Consider the following 15535-nt stretch of genomic DNA (forward strand, 5'->3'; position numbering starts at 1 on the left):
ACCTTGAACAAATACGTCCAACAGTTCACCAACGTTCGCCTCAAGATCCCCAAGGTGTCGGACAAGGCCATCATCTCAGCGTCCACTGATCGCGTACGGGGCATCAAGATGAAGGAGGAGCTCTGCATACATGAGGACATGTGCTCGGCTATGGAGATGTTCAATATGAAGACCAGGTGTGTGATGGAAGAAGAAGGCCATCTCTCGCTCCTTGAGCTCCCTGAGGCCGACTCGGAAGACAAGAAGGCCAAGGCGAAGGACGTGAAGCGCAAGGGCCCGACGGTGCTCGCGGCCGAGCCTGAGATGAAGCGCGATTGTGATCACCCTGAGTCTTCCAAAGGCAACCGCCCGTTCTGCGTCTTCCATAACATGCACAGCCACAACACCACTGACTGCCAAGAGCTCAGGGCCATCCGGGACGGGCGCCTTGGCCACCGCCCTGAGCGCAACGACCTTGGCTACGGCCATGGAGGAGGTCGCGACATAGGCTACTGGGACGATCGTGGCCCCTGTCAGGGTTGGCGTGATCAGCCTCGTGAAGACCGCTGGCAGGACCAGCCTCACAACGGTCCATGGCGGGACCAGCCTCATGAGGACCATCCTCAGGGCAACGCTGGCCTCCCTCCACTGCCACCGCCACCAAGAAGGAACGACGACCACCAGCAGTATTATGGGCCTGGGGGCTTCCAAGATCCTCGTGCTATCGCCTGCATCCTGGGAGGTGCGCAGGCCCCTACCTCTTATCGTGTCTTCAAGCAGTTCGCTCATGAGGTGAACGCGGCCCTCCCCAAGCTTGAGGCATCGCATCCACTCAGGTGGTCCGAGTACTCCATCGCCTTTGACTCTTAGGACCAGCTCAAGTGTGTGGCCACTTCAGGCGTGCTCCCGATGCTTTGCTCACTAACCATCAACAATGTTCTCGTCACCAAGACACTCATTAACGGTGGCGTTGGGCTCAATGTCCTCTCCGTCGAGACATTTTACAGGCTTCAGGTGCCATACGACTAGCTTCAGCCCACCAAACCATTCTCAGGAGTGACCGACGGCTCTACTCACCCCATCGGGCAGACCCGTCTCTCCGTCACCTTTGGCAAGCACAGCAACTACCGCACCGAGCTCATTGAATTTGATGTCACTCACATTCGCCTGCCTTACAACGCCATCCTCGGGTACCAAGCCCTCTCCAAGTTCATGGCAGCAACTCACCACGGCTACAACGTCCTCAAGATGCCAGGAAGCTGCGGCATCATCACGGTCGCCCGTGATGAGAAGGACGCGATGTGCTCCCTCGAGCGCACCTACCAGGTTGTAGCAGTCGAGGACTCGAATGGCGAGGGCACCACCCATCCCCCTGAGGTCGCCCCCAAGAAGAATAAGCAGCTCCTTCTCAGGGGCCCTCAGGAGGCTGGGGTGCCCGACGATCGCGTTTCAGACCCCTCGCCCTCTGCTGGGGCGCCTTTCCCTCTCGCATAGGAAGGCGCGTTCGGTACCCCTCTCAGGTTGGGCTCGAGGGCTCTTCTATGGAGGGCCTTTGACCTGGCCAGCATCACGAGGGAGGCGTTCGGGCACCATGTGGGGGCGTGCTTCAACGTGCACTTCCAGGAGCAAGGCACAGGGCATGAAGCACCAAACACATAGGAATTCATCATCAAGGCAATCGAGGATCTTCAGGAGGCGCGGGCCATGCGAGGAGAGCACCGGCCCGCGTCACTCAGTGTAGTTGCCGCCTAGGACATGAGAGGCGAGCTGCGTGTCTGTGTGAACATCCCGGGCCTCATCAGGGTTGCTTCCTAGGAGCTCTTATGGCCATCCCGTGTTGGTCGGTGTGGAGGCCACCCCACAGCTATGTCCGCATGCCGTTCGGCCTGTCGGGAGCGGCTGCCTCACTCTAGCGGTGCATGCATGGCGTCCTGGCATCTTGTGAAGCCAGGCGCCAGGCAGTCCTGATGGAGGAGGATTCGGAGCTTCCAGAGCCCCCCGAGGCTCAGGAGCCCGCTGGCTCATGAGGAGCAACTTCTGCGGCGCGCATCTGCAGCTACTTCAACACTTCTACCCCGACGGTGCCAGGTGACTTTTCAGTTTGTTCAGTTGAGAGCGCCCATCGGGCTGCATTATCCTGAAATTGTATGGGTCCGTCCTGCAGCATGTATCATTTAGGGCCTCTATCAGAACTGGCCTCACCTTGTCATGATTACCTGCATCGTTTCCATTATCATGTCATTCGTGGAGTCGCCCCACGCGGCCTCCGTGCATTGCTAACCTGCCTCGAGTTCATACCGCGACGAGGGTTGTTGGCATGGTGCATGTGCTCAGGTTTGTCCCTGCAGCACTAAAAAAACTAAGAGACCGATCTCTGACCCGCGGCCCGCTTGGCATGTGTCACCTCACCGTGTCCTCGGGGCCTATGCTTTCTCGTGGAAAGATCACCGGCAGGTCAACGAGCGCCACTGTATTTTATGCTTTCTTCCTTCAGCTAACTCACAGGGACCTCCGGAGTTAGGGCAGCAGGTCGCGGTCCATCTGAGACGCCTCCATGAGGTCGGTTGTCCCTTCCTCTACATGATTCGCTTGCATGTTAAAGGGGGAGCCCCTGCGAATCACGTCGCTAGGGCCCCTATTGGCTCATGATCCCTCACCCCCTGGCCTTGACCACGACATCGCGACCTAGCATACCAGTGGCAGCTAAGTACTGCTCGAGGGTCGGGACCTGAGGACATAGAGCACCCAGATGAGCAAGGAAAAAGGGGACAGCGCGGGTCTCGCCTGGAGACGCCATGGTTATCGTGACCCGGTCGCGCATTGTATGGAAGTTGCCCTCACGGCAAGAGGACGACTACATATCACCAAGATAAGTCAATAAATATATGCCATATGTGTGTCTCACGATCAACGTCATGTCCCTCGCGGTCTCGCTAGGGCAAGGATGTTTCCCTTTTGGTCTTTCGAGAGATGCTTGCGCGTCAAGGGGGACCTCCTAAGCATCGCGCCTCAGGGGCTCTCACTGGACCTCGGGCTGCTCACCTCCTAGTCTTGACCACGGCATCGCGACCTGGCATACCAGCGACGGCTGAAGCCTGCCTGGGGACTAGGTCCTGCCGACGTAGAGCGCTAAGCTGCCGCGAGAATGAAAGGGGGGATCGTGTCATAGTGGGAGACACAAGCGTAGCACTGATTGGAGGATAATAGCAACTAAGCAAAAGTTTACATACCCCCGAGGGGTCCATCATGACATATTGCAGGGATAAAGCAAAAGAGGAAGTCCTAAGGGAACCAGGGCCTCGGCGGCTTCACTGGCGATGTCGAGCGGACGTTGTTCCCAAGGCACGGGCGTGGCGGCTCGCGGATCATAGTTGCCACCGTCACGCTCAAAGGAGGCGCTGCTGCTATCAAAGAAGGCGTTGCTGCTGTTGGAGGAGTCGCTAACAAGGCCAAGGGCAAGTTCTCCGCCGGTGGCCCTGTCACCGCGGTCGACTTCCTCAGGGCAGCATCCCAGACGCTGACCTTCCTTGTCGAAGACCTTGAAGAAGAGTGTTGATGCCCCGTCGTACACGAAATGGATAGCATGGACCCCCTCCTGGCGGCAGGCGCGGGTGATCGCAACCCACCCCTGGGTCATGAAGGCATCGCCGGCATCGATGACCTCGACCTCTGCCTTCGCAGCCCAGCCGCAGCATCTATCGTGTTGCAGCCACAGCTCAATGGGCCCCTCGGCGAAATCTCCCCTACGAAGGGCCTCGGGAGGTGAATCCATGTGCTTGGCGGCATTGCCACCCACACCATGAACTCGCGGGTTGTGCCTTCAACATGGGCCCATGAGTGAGGCGACCCCACGGCTGCAGCGTGCCCTCCTCGATGGCCTGGCTCCCCGCGACACCGGTCATCGCTCCCTTGTGCAGGGCCCTGTGCGTGGGTGAACAGGGGGATTGGGAAGCCCGGTGGATCCCACTCGTGCCAAGCCCATTGAGGGAGTCCTGGATTAGGGGGTGTCCGGATGGCCGGACTAAGACCTTTGGCCGGACTCCCGGACTATGAAGATACAAGATTGAAGACTCCGTCCCGTGTCCGGATGGGACTTTCCTTGGCGTGGAAGGCAAGCTTGGTGATACGATATGAAGATCTCCTCCCATTGTAACCGACTCTGTGTAACCCTAGCCCTCTCCGGTGTCTATATAAACCGGAGAGTTTTAGTCCGTGGGACGAACAACAATCATACCATAGGCTAGATTCTAGGGTTTAGCCACTTCGATCTCGTGGTAGATCTACTCTTGTACTACCCATATCATCAATATTAATCAAGTAGAAGTAGGGTTTTACCTCCATCAAGAGGGCCCGAACCTGGGTAAAAACATCGTGTCCCTTGTCTCCTATTACCATCCGCCTAGACGCACAGTTCGGGACCCCCTACCCAAGATCCGCCGGTTTTGACACCGACATTGGTGCTTTCATTGAGAGTTCCTCTGTGTCGTCGCCTTTTAGGCCCGATGGCTTCTTCGCTCGTCAACCGCGACGCGGTCCGAGATGAGACTTTTCTCCCTGGACAGATCTTCGTATTCGGCGGCTTCGCACTGCGGGCTGACTCGTTCGGCCATCTGGAGCAGATCGAGAGCTACGCCCCTGGCCATCAGGTCAGGTTTGGAAGCTTGAACTACACGGCCGACATCCGCGGGGACTTGATCTTCGACAGATTCGAGCCACAACCGGGCGCGCCGCATTGTCATGATGGACACGATTTAGCTCTGTCATCGGACAACGCCCGGAGCGTCGCTCAGGTGTCCGCTCCGACCATTAGCTCGGAGCCCACTACGCCAGTCGGGGACGGGCGGTTAGACGCCACCCCGGAAACTGCAATCTCTATGGTGATAGAGCCGGATACCAGCCTAGCCCCTCGCAAGGCCCGTGACTCCGAGGTGCCAGACTCCGATCCGGACTTCATAAATCCCGCACCTCTCCCGGTTAAGCCCGATTGGGCTCCGGTCATGGAGTTCACCGCCGCGGATGTCTTTCAGCACTCACCTTTCGGCAACATCCTGAATTCGTTAAAGTCTCTCTCTTTGTCAGGAGAGCCCTGGCCAGACTACGGCCAACACGGTTGGGACGCGAACGACGAAGAAATTTGTAGCCCACCCACCACCCACTTTGTAGCCACTGTCGACGATTTAACCGACATGCTCGACTTCGACTCCGAAGACATCGACGGTATGGACGCTGATGAAGGAGACAATCAAGAACCAGTGCCTATAGGGAACTGGAAAGCCACCTCGTCATATGACAAATACATGGTGGACACCCCTAAAGCGGGGGATGGCGAGGAGAAAACAGAGGATGACCCCTCCAAGAAGCAACCCAAGCGTCGACGCCAGCGGCGCCGCTCTAAGTCCCGCCAAAGCAAAAACGGCAATTCCGGCATCGGAGATAACAATACGCCGGACAGTGCCAAAGACAACCCCCTCCAGCAGGATTCATTGCAGGAGAACGAAGGAGCCAGCCCTCGTGAGAGAGCGGCCGACAAAGAGGATGAGGACGACAATTACATGCCTCCCTCCGAAGACGAGGCAAGCCTCGACGACGATGAATTCGTTGTGCCAGAGGATCCCGTCGAGCAAGAGCGTTTCAAACGCAGACTCGTAGCCATGGCAAGCAGCCTCAAGAAGAAACAGCAGCAGCATAGAACTGACCAAGACTTGCTAGCCGACAGATGGACCGAAGTCCTGGCGGCCAAAGAGTATAAACTAGAACGCCTATCCAAGAGCTACCCGAAGCGCAGGCTACTTCCCCAACTTGAGGAGGAAGCAACTAAACCTACATCACCAGTGTACGATGCGCCTGATCGGCCACCCCGTGGCCGTGATAGAGAGGCTTTCAGGCCCTCGACCCAAGCCGCACCCCGACACCACTCAAAACATACCAGAGTACGGGGAGATGCAACAGATCTGCGAGACATCTTGGAGAATAAGGCAAGGCAAACAAGATCAATCTACGGATCGCATGGGCGCCCCGCTTCACGTGACGCTAGCCGTCACGCCGGACATAATAAGTATGGCCCGGCCGAATACTACAGACCAAGCTTGTCCGAGCTGCGTCACGATATAGCTCAGTACAGGGGCGCCGCACACCCACTATGCTTCACAGACAAAGTAATGGATCATCAAATCCCCGAGGGCTTCAAACCCGTAAACATTGAATCATACGATGGCACAACAGATCCTGCGGTATGGATCGAGGATTATCTCCTTCACATCCACATGGCCCGTGGCGATGATCTACATGCCATCAAATATCTCCCGCTCAAGCTTAAAGGCCCAGCTCGACATTGGCTTAATAGCCTGCCTACAGAATCAATCAGTTGTTGGGAGGACCTGGAATCCGCATTCCTTGACAACTTCCAGGGAACGTATGTGCGGCCACCAGACGCCGATGACCTAAGCCACATAATCCAGCAACCAGAGGAATCAGCCAGACAATTTTGGACACGGTTCCTGACAAAGAAAAACCAAATATTCGATTGTCCGGATGCCGAGGCCCTCGCAGCCTTCAGGCATAACATCCGAGACGAATGGATTGCCCGGCACCTAGGACAGGAAAAGCCGAAGTCTATGGCAGCCCTCACGACACTCATGACCCGCTTCTGCGTGGGAGAAGACAGCTGTCTAGCTCGTAGCAATAACATAAGCAAAAGCCCTAGCAATTCGGATAACAAGGATAACAACGGCAGGTCACACCGCAACAAGCATAAGCGCTGCATTAACAGTGACAATACTGAAGATACGGCAGTCAATGCCGGATTCAGAGGCTCTAAACCGGGTCAGCGGAAGAAGCCATTCAAACGAAACCCTCAGGGCCCATCCAGCTTAGACCGGATACTTGATCGCTCGTGCCAGATACACGGCACCCCCGAACAGCCAGCCAACCACACCAATAGGGATTGTTGGGTGTTCAAGCAGGCAGGCAAGATAAGTGCCGAGACCAGAGACAAGGGCCTACATAACAATGATGAGGAGGGGCCCCGGCCACCGAACAACAAAGTATAGAAGGGATTTCCCCCGCAAGTTCGGACGGTGAATATGATATACACAACCCACATCCCCAAAACGGAGCGGAAGCGTGCTCTCAAGGAAGTCTATGCGCTGGAGCCAGTCGCCCCAAAGTTCAACCCATGGTCCTCCTGCCCGATCACTTTCGATCGACGGGACCACCCCACCAGCATCCGTCACGGCGGATTCGCCGCACTGGTCCTAGACCCAATTATCGATGGATTTCACCTTACCAGAGTCCTAATGGACGGCGTCAGTAGCCTGAACCTGCTCTACTAGGACACAGTGCAAAAAATGGGCATCGATCCTTCAAGGATCAAACCCACAAAGACAACCTTCAAAGGTGTCATACCAGGGGTCGAAGCCAGCTGTACAAGCTCAGTCACACTCGAGGTGGTCTTCGGATCACCGGATACCTTCCGGAGCGAGGAGTTAATCTTTGACATAGTCCCATTCCACAGTGGCTATCACGCCCTACTCGGACGAACCACATTTGCAAAAATCAATGCGGTGCCGCACTACGCATATCTCAAGCTCAAGATGCCAGGACCTCGCGGAGTCATCACGGTAAATGGAAACGCAGAACGCTCTCTCCGAATGGAGGAGCACACGGCGGCCCTGGCGGCGGAAGTACATAGTAGCCTCTCAAGGCAGTTCTCCAATCCAGGCGCCAAACGTCCGGACAACGTCAAGTGAGCCCGAAGTAACCTACAACAAATCCGGCTAGCACGTTTCGAGCAAGCATAGCAGTGCGGCCCCGACCCTAGCCCCCGCCAAACGGCAATGCTGGTACCACGCGTACATAATTACGCCTTAGAGATACCATGGGCATAAGGGGAGGGACACAACAACGGCACGCCCAGAATGCGGCTTAACCGCACTAGGGGGCTCCCTATTTCACCGTTTTTCTTTTTCACACACTTTCAGGACCCAACTATTCGGAAGGCCTGTCCGGCAATACTATCGACGAACCAACGATGCAATAGCCAGGGAGGAAGCAAGCTACGTCAAAAGTCAAGGTGGTCTCTATAACGAGTTTAATACCTGTTTCTCTTACAATACTGCAGCTTGCCCCTGAAGGGGAATATGTCAAATACTCCCATCTCTTGCTTACCGCACTTTTTGTATCGTTCTGCTTTCGCAGCAGCCCTTTTTTAATAAACAATACATAGCTCTTATCTATTATTGTACTTATCTATTTTTATACGCAAACATGTTCAGTCATGACACTATGCAACCGTACACTTTGGCACGGATAATACACCAGGGGCTTACAACACCCCATAACGTGGTGTGAGAAGACCGAACACTCTAACAAGTGCGGCACCCCAAACTTATAGCACTATATGCATCGGCTCCGAATCATGTCTTTGGTCAATAGTTGGGTTTGCCCGGCTCCCATGTTTTGGTACCTTATGTTCCGCATTGTTGGCTAAGGTAGCGCTGGGAGAACTACTGCGATTGTGCCCTAGTTGAGCTGGGTTAACACCTTAGTAGAGAAAGCTAAAACTGACTCTCATGATAGTGTGAGAGACCGGTCGCTGTTCGCGAGGTTTTTTCGAGTCCTTAAAGACTTATGCCGCTTCAAGCGAGCAACCGGACTTAGCCGGCCTAGGCGTGGATAGCGCCCCAAACTCGGTCTTCCGAATACTAGGGGCTTCGCCGAAATTTAAAATTATAGAATTCTATGGCTAAGTGAGAGTGATAAAGCATTATAAGTCCGATGGCCTGGTTCGCTGTGCTGAACGCCTCCCTAGATGGACCCAAGAATGGGAACAAGAGCGCTCAGGTTTATCCCGAACACCCCAGCACTCGTGGCATGGGGGTCGAAGCCGACGACTTGCATCTCTCAGATTTGATAAACGGCCGCACAGAAGGTAATATTTTAAATTAACAAGCGTTGCTTAACGCATATGAACAAAGCTTCAGTGTACAGGATAACAAACGCGAGTTTACTCAAAAATTACATCTTTGGAGCACTCATCCGCTATGCGGCGGGCACCCTTCAGAATGCCATTGTAATACATCTCGGTCGTACGATACTCCTTGCCCGGTGGTGGCGCGTCTGTCAACAGCTTCTCCGCGTCTAGCTTGCCCCAGTGCACCTTAGCACGGGCAAGGGCCCGACGGGCACCTTCAATACAAACGGAGCGCTTGACGACCTCAATCCACGGAGACGCATCCACCAGCCGCCGCACCAGACCGAAGTAGCTCCCATGCATGGCTTCTCCAGGCCACAGCCGAGCTATGAGGCCCTTCATGGCCTGTTCGGCCACCTTGTGGAGCTCAACCAGCTGCTTCAGTTGGTCACTCAAGGGCACCGGATGTCCGGCCTCAGCATACTGAGACTAGAACACTTTTTCCGTCGAGCTCCCCTCTTCGGCTCGGTAGTATGCGGCGGCATCGGACACACTACAGGGTAGATCGGCGAACACTCCTGGAGAGCTCCGGATTCGGGTAAGTAGCAGATAATTAACTTTTATATTTTTGCTTTGCATAAAGAATGCCTTACCCGCCGCTATCTTCTTCATCGCCTCGATCTCCTGAAGGGTCTTCTGGGCTTCGGCCTTAGCGGTCTTGGCACTCTCAAGAGCCAAGGCAAGCTCGGACTCTCGAGTCTTCGAGTCACGCTCCAAACTCTCGTGTTTTTCCACGAGAGCCTGGAGCTCTTGCCGCACCTCCGTCACCCGCGCCTCTTGCATCTCTCGCTCGGTGCGCTCCAAGGCCGCACTCTTTCCGGCCTTTGAAACCGACCCTTCTGGGCTTCGGCCTTAGCGGTCTTGGCACTCTCAAGAGCCAAGGCAAGCTCGGACTCTCGAGTCTTCGAGTCACGCTCCAAACTCTCGTGTTTTTCCACGAGAGCCTGGAGCTCTTGCCGCACCTCCGTCACCCGCGCCTCCTGCTTCTCTCGCTCGGTGCGCTCCAAGGCTGCACTCTTTCCGGCCTTCGAAACCGCCTCTTTCAGGGTCGCCACCTCGGTCGCGGCTCCTGCAACATTAACGTTGGTCCTGTTATTATTATGCAACCAAGTATTTCTATATACATTTACAGGAGGTGCTACATACCCTCTTTATCCTCGAGCTGCTTCTTGGCACGGCCGAGCTCGCTCTCGGACCACTCGAGGCTTTCCTTCAAGGCATTGACCTCCGCAATCAGTGCGGCAGAGGTCAGCAGCGCAGCCTGCATTCCCATATTGACATATTTCTATTAGACTCCTGCGTATATCTTTTAAGATCCTCAGTTCGGCTTTTCTTTCCAAACACCGAACTAAGCATCAGGGGCTACTGTCTATGCGGTAACATTTTTTATATATGTTTTTGAACACATACCTCAAAGCCCGTTAACAGGCTTGTGCAGGCTTCCGTCAGCCCGCTCTTGGCGGACTGAACCTTCTGAATCACCGCACTCATAACAGTGCGGTGTTCTTCATCGATAGAGGCGCCGTTGAGCGCCTCCAGCAAATTGTCCGGCGCCTCCAGGTGGACGGAAGTCGCCGGCGTCGCGGACTTGCCCTTCTTGTGAGGGCGCCACCTGTCGGGCTCTGGAACCACTGATGGTTCCGGAGCAGTGTCCGGCCCAGGGCCGGACTTAGATCCCTCCGGGGTTTTACCCCCTTTGGGTTGGGAGTCCGGAAGGTCGCCTTGTGGCGCTTCCAGGACCACCTCCTCCTGCTTTTGTCCCCTATGGGACTCCACCTCCGCGCCGTCTGTAGGAAGAGGGGAGGAGGCCGTCGGAAGTGAAGCGCTATTCACATCCGACGAATTCAGAGATCCGCTCGACGAATCGCCAAGCTGAGCTCTAGGCGGACTATATGATTAGCTTCGGTGTTAGAAGCTATCAAATAATAAAGGAGTGCAATAAGTCATTCGGGTAGCTGGACACTTACGATTTTGCCAGGGGCTTGACCCTGGAGGGCCAGTCCTCCTCGCCGTCTTCGGTGTCGGGGGCGTAGTCCGACAGAAGGGGCTTCCCCTTCTTGGACCCTCCGGCTTCCCCAATTGGGGCGGCCTTTCTTTTCTTTCCTCCCCCCGTTGGAGGGGGAGAGGCATCTTCTTCTTCCTCCTCCTCATCTTCGGAGGCGGAGGGCGCGTTGGAGCCGTCGGGCAAATCCGACGACACCGGGCGCCGGGAACTCTTTCGGGTCCCCGTGGCCTTCTCCTTGGCCTTCTTCTCCGGCACCACATGGGGTGCCGGAACCAGTAGCTTCGCTAAGTGTGTGTCTACTGGGCCTTCGGGCAAAGGGGCCGGACAGTCAAACTGTCCGAATGTCCTCTTCCAATCCTGTCAAAGGAACGGGAGTTTAGATCCCACATAAGGTCACACTATGAAATGCGGATATCCCGTAAGGGGCTAAAGGTAAGCTTACTTCAGAGGCTTGATGCTTGGCGCAGAACCCGCGATCCTCGGTGACGGGAGGGGAGACCTCGGAGCTTTTGAAAAGCACCTTCCAGGCGTCCTCGTGCTTTGTTTCGAAGAGCCGGGATAGAGTCTGGTGCCAGTACGGGTCGAACTCCCACAAATTGAAGTCCCGTCGTTGACACGGGGAGGATCCGGCGGAAGAGCATGACTTGGACCATGTTGACAAGTTTGACCTTCTTGGCCACCAGGTCTCGGACGCAGGTTTGGAGTCCGGTCACCTCTTACGGATTGCCCCACGACAGGCCCGTCTCTTTCCAAGATGTGAGCCGGGTGGGGATGCCGGATCGAAATTCAGGGGCCGCTGCCCATTTAGGGTCACGCGGCTCAGTAATATAAAACCACCCAGATTGCCGCCCTTTGATGGTTTCCATGAAGGCACCCTCGAGCCAGGTGACGTTGGCTATCTTGCCCACCATGGCGCCTCCGCATTCCGCCTGTCGGCCTTGCACGACCTTCCGCTTGACGCTGAAGATCTTCAGCCATAGGCCAAAGTGGGGCTGGATGTGGAAGAAGGCCTCGCACACGATGATAAACACCGAGATATTGAGGATGAAGTTCGGGGCCAGGTCGTGGAAGTCCAGGTCGTAGTAGAACATGAGCCCCCAGACGAACTGGGTGAAGAGGAAAACCCAGTCCGCGGAGGAAATGGGGAAGAAAAACAACCCTCTCATGGGGCCTAGGGGTGGGGATGAGTTGCCCCACATCTGGGAGCCGGTGCGCGATGTCGTTAGACAAGTATCCGGCCTTCCTCAGGTTTTTGATTTGTCCCTCCGTGACGGAGGAGGCCATCCATCTACCTCCCGCTCCTGACATGGTTGGAGAAGGTTGAGGTGGGAAGTGCGGGCTTGGGCGCTGGAGCTCGAGCGCGCAGGGACGGATAAGCAGAGGAGGAAGAGAGCATGAATGGAAAGGGCGGATTCTTATCCCCTTATATGGGCGACCAAAACTACGAGCTCCCCACCGGCCTAATAAAACTCGCTTATCCCCCAAGCGCCGCGGTTAATGGCGCGGTTGGGTTACCCACACCCGTATTGATGAGAATCCCGGAATAAGGGGACACGATCTCTGCTTTGACAAGACGTGCCAGGGAAACTGCCTCGCTAAACGCGCTGAGGTGGAACAATAAAATGAATAAAGAGCTTGGCTGTGGCATGATGTCACGCCACGGAATACGTCAGCAGATCCGATTGATGCAAATATTATTCTCTCTATGAAGGAATGTGGAACTTATTTTGCAGAGCCGGACACTACCCTGGTGTTCAACATCTTCTATGAAATATTCAGGGGAGGAACCCGCCTTGCAATGCCGAAGACAACTTGCGCGCCGGACTCGTCATCATTGAAGCCTGGTTCAGGGGCTACTGAGGGAGTCCTGGATTAGGGGGTGTCCGGATGGCCAGACTAAGACCTTTGGCCGGACTCCCGGACTATGAAGATACAAGATTGAAGACTCCGTCCCGTGTCCGGATGGGACTTTCCTTGGCGTGGAAGTCAAGCTTGGCGATACGATATGAAGATCTCCTCCCATTGTAACCGACTCTGTGTAACCCTAGCCCTCTCCCGTGTCTATATAAACCGGAGAGTTTTAGTCCGTAGGACGAACAACAATCATACTATAGGCTAGATTCTAGGGTTTAGCCACTCCGATCTCGTGGTAGATCTACTCTTGTACTACCCATATCATCAATATTAATCAAGCAGGAGTAGGGTTTTACCTCCATCGAGAGGGCCCGAACCTGGGTAAAAACATCGTGTCCCTTGTCTCCTGTTACCATCCGCCTATACGCACAGTTCGGGACCCCCTACCCGAGATCCGCCGGTTTTGACATCGACACCCATGTCATCACGGCCTCCTCGGCGCCACCCCGGGAGTGACCCGGCCTTTTCTTCGGCGGGAGCAGCTCGGGTTCCACCCGAGGGGCCTTCCCCTTCTCTGCTGCAGAGAACCTCCTGATCGGCACCATGAGCACGCTGGCAAGGCGATGCAGCGGAAGTAGGAAGCAAGAAGATGAAGACAGGCAGGGGGCTCCTCCCGCTCCCGCATTTATAGCCGAAAGAAGGTAAATCATCGGCCTCCCATGATCTCGAGTAATGATGATTTTTCTCTGTATGCAGTAGGAAGTTGTCAAGTCAAGCAGTTGCCGCGACGCATGGGGAAGCGGAGACACCCACGTCCCATCCAAAGCCACGCGTCGACTCGTTCCACAAGCGATTGGGGCCTGAAGTGCTCCGCACTTGCCCTTTGGCTTCGCCTCAAAGTCAAGTGTGAGCGCGCCTTGGCCCCGGGGCTACTTCCGGCGTTCTGGGAACCAGGGCACCCAGACTTGCCTACCTGCGGCCCATGACGTGGCTCTACCGATGGCCTGGTACGTCCCATCTTCATCATCAACAAGACAAGACCCTCGCGAGGCGGACGACATCAAGACCTCCTAAAGGAGCCGCCTCCCCATGGGGCCTCCTGAGGAACGGAGATTTCTATGCAAGCCCTCACCTCATGAGGCTGAGGTGATGCCAGCCATGACGACCAAGGCCAGGCGTACGCCAGCGGGCGCAGAGTGGCAGGTTTCCTCTTTGGTGCTAAGGAGGCAAGCGCAGGTGCGGAGTCCCAAGGCATCATCCAAAGGTTGCTGTTTGCATGCAACAAGACTAGGACCGCCAGAACAGCAGGATGGATGTCATCATCGAGCCCACCACGACGTCATGATCAGAATCTTTGCAGGCGAAAACCACCTTTCATCAGGATCAGATGTACTACTTGTCCCCTTTCAAAATTGGACGTTGTGGGATCCCTTCCCGCCTAAGTTTTGAGGGAAGAGGACCGAGGCCACTATAAATATAGACTAAGCCACCACCGTTGAAGAGGATCGAGTCATCGAGCTCTGGACCGGACCCTCCGAGACCAAACCCTTTGAGTTCATCACAAGAACATGCCTCCCAAGGTGGTTCTTCCTCTTGTACTAGTTCATCCTCGGCCCCCCACGAGGCTAATCCACCACAAAGAAGGAGTAGGGTTTTACACCGCAAGGTGGCCCGAACCTGGGTAAACTGCCGTGTTCATTTCCTTCCCATTCATCGAGCTAGGTCATGAGGGTAGCGAGTCAATCGGCTAGAAGGGTTGAGTTCTTCACACACACCCCTGAGTTCGAACCTTTCTTGGGTCTGCGGAGCCCAGAATCTGACAACTAGATGCATGCTGGATAGCGGTCAATGTGTGGAGTAATAGGAGTAGATGCAGGCAGGAGTCGGTCTACTAATCTTGGACGTGATGCCTATATAATGATCATTGCCTGGATATCATTATAATTATTTGAAGGTCTATCAATTGCCCAACAGCTATTTGTTTACCCACCATATGCTATTTTCTTGAGAGAAGCCACTAGTGAAATCTATGCCCCCCGGGTCTATTTTCTCATCATATATCTTTAGACCTATATTGCTATTTGCCTTTTAATTTATTTGAATCTTTTATTTTCAGATCTATATTATCAAAAACCCAAAAATACCTCACTGAATTTTATTTGTCGTTATTCTATTTGCATCTACCAACTTATATCTTTACCAATCTTTTACCCGGGAGGGATTGACAGCCCCTCTTACGCATCGGGTTGCAAGTATTTGTTCTTTGTGTGCAGGTCCTTTTACATAGTGTTGCTTGGTTCTCCTACTGGTTCGATAACCTTGGTTTCTTCACTAAGGGAAATACCTACCGTAGATGTGCTGCATCATCCCTTCCTCTATGGGGAAAAAACTATCGCAGACACAAGCCATCAGGCTCCTCTGGTGCACTTCTTGGGCCTCCTAGGTGTCTTCTGGGCAGAAAAAATTCTCCAAAAAGTTTCATGGCATTTGGACTTCATTTGGTATTGATTTTCTGCGAAGTAAAAAACAAGCAAAAAACTGCAACTGGCACGGGGCACTATGTCAATAGGTTAGTCCCAAAAATGATATAAAATTGCTAGTAAATGAATATAAAACATCCAAGATTGATAATATAACAGCATGGAATGATAAAAAATTATAGATACTTTGGAGACGTATCAATGTACAAGTAGCTATGTGTTTGATCTCTCTCTCTCTCTCTCTCT

The sequence above is a fragment of the Triticum dicoccoides genome, chromosome 7B (assembly GCF_002162155.2).
Source record: "Triticum dicoccoides isolate Atlit2015 ecotype Zavitan chromosome 7B, WEW_v2.0, whole genome shotgun sequence".
In the NCBI taxonomy this organism is placed as follows: Eukaryota; Viridiplantae; Streptophyta; class Magnoliopsida; order Poales; family Poaceae; genus Triticum; species Triticum dicoccoides.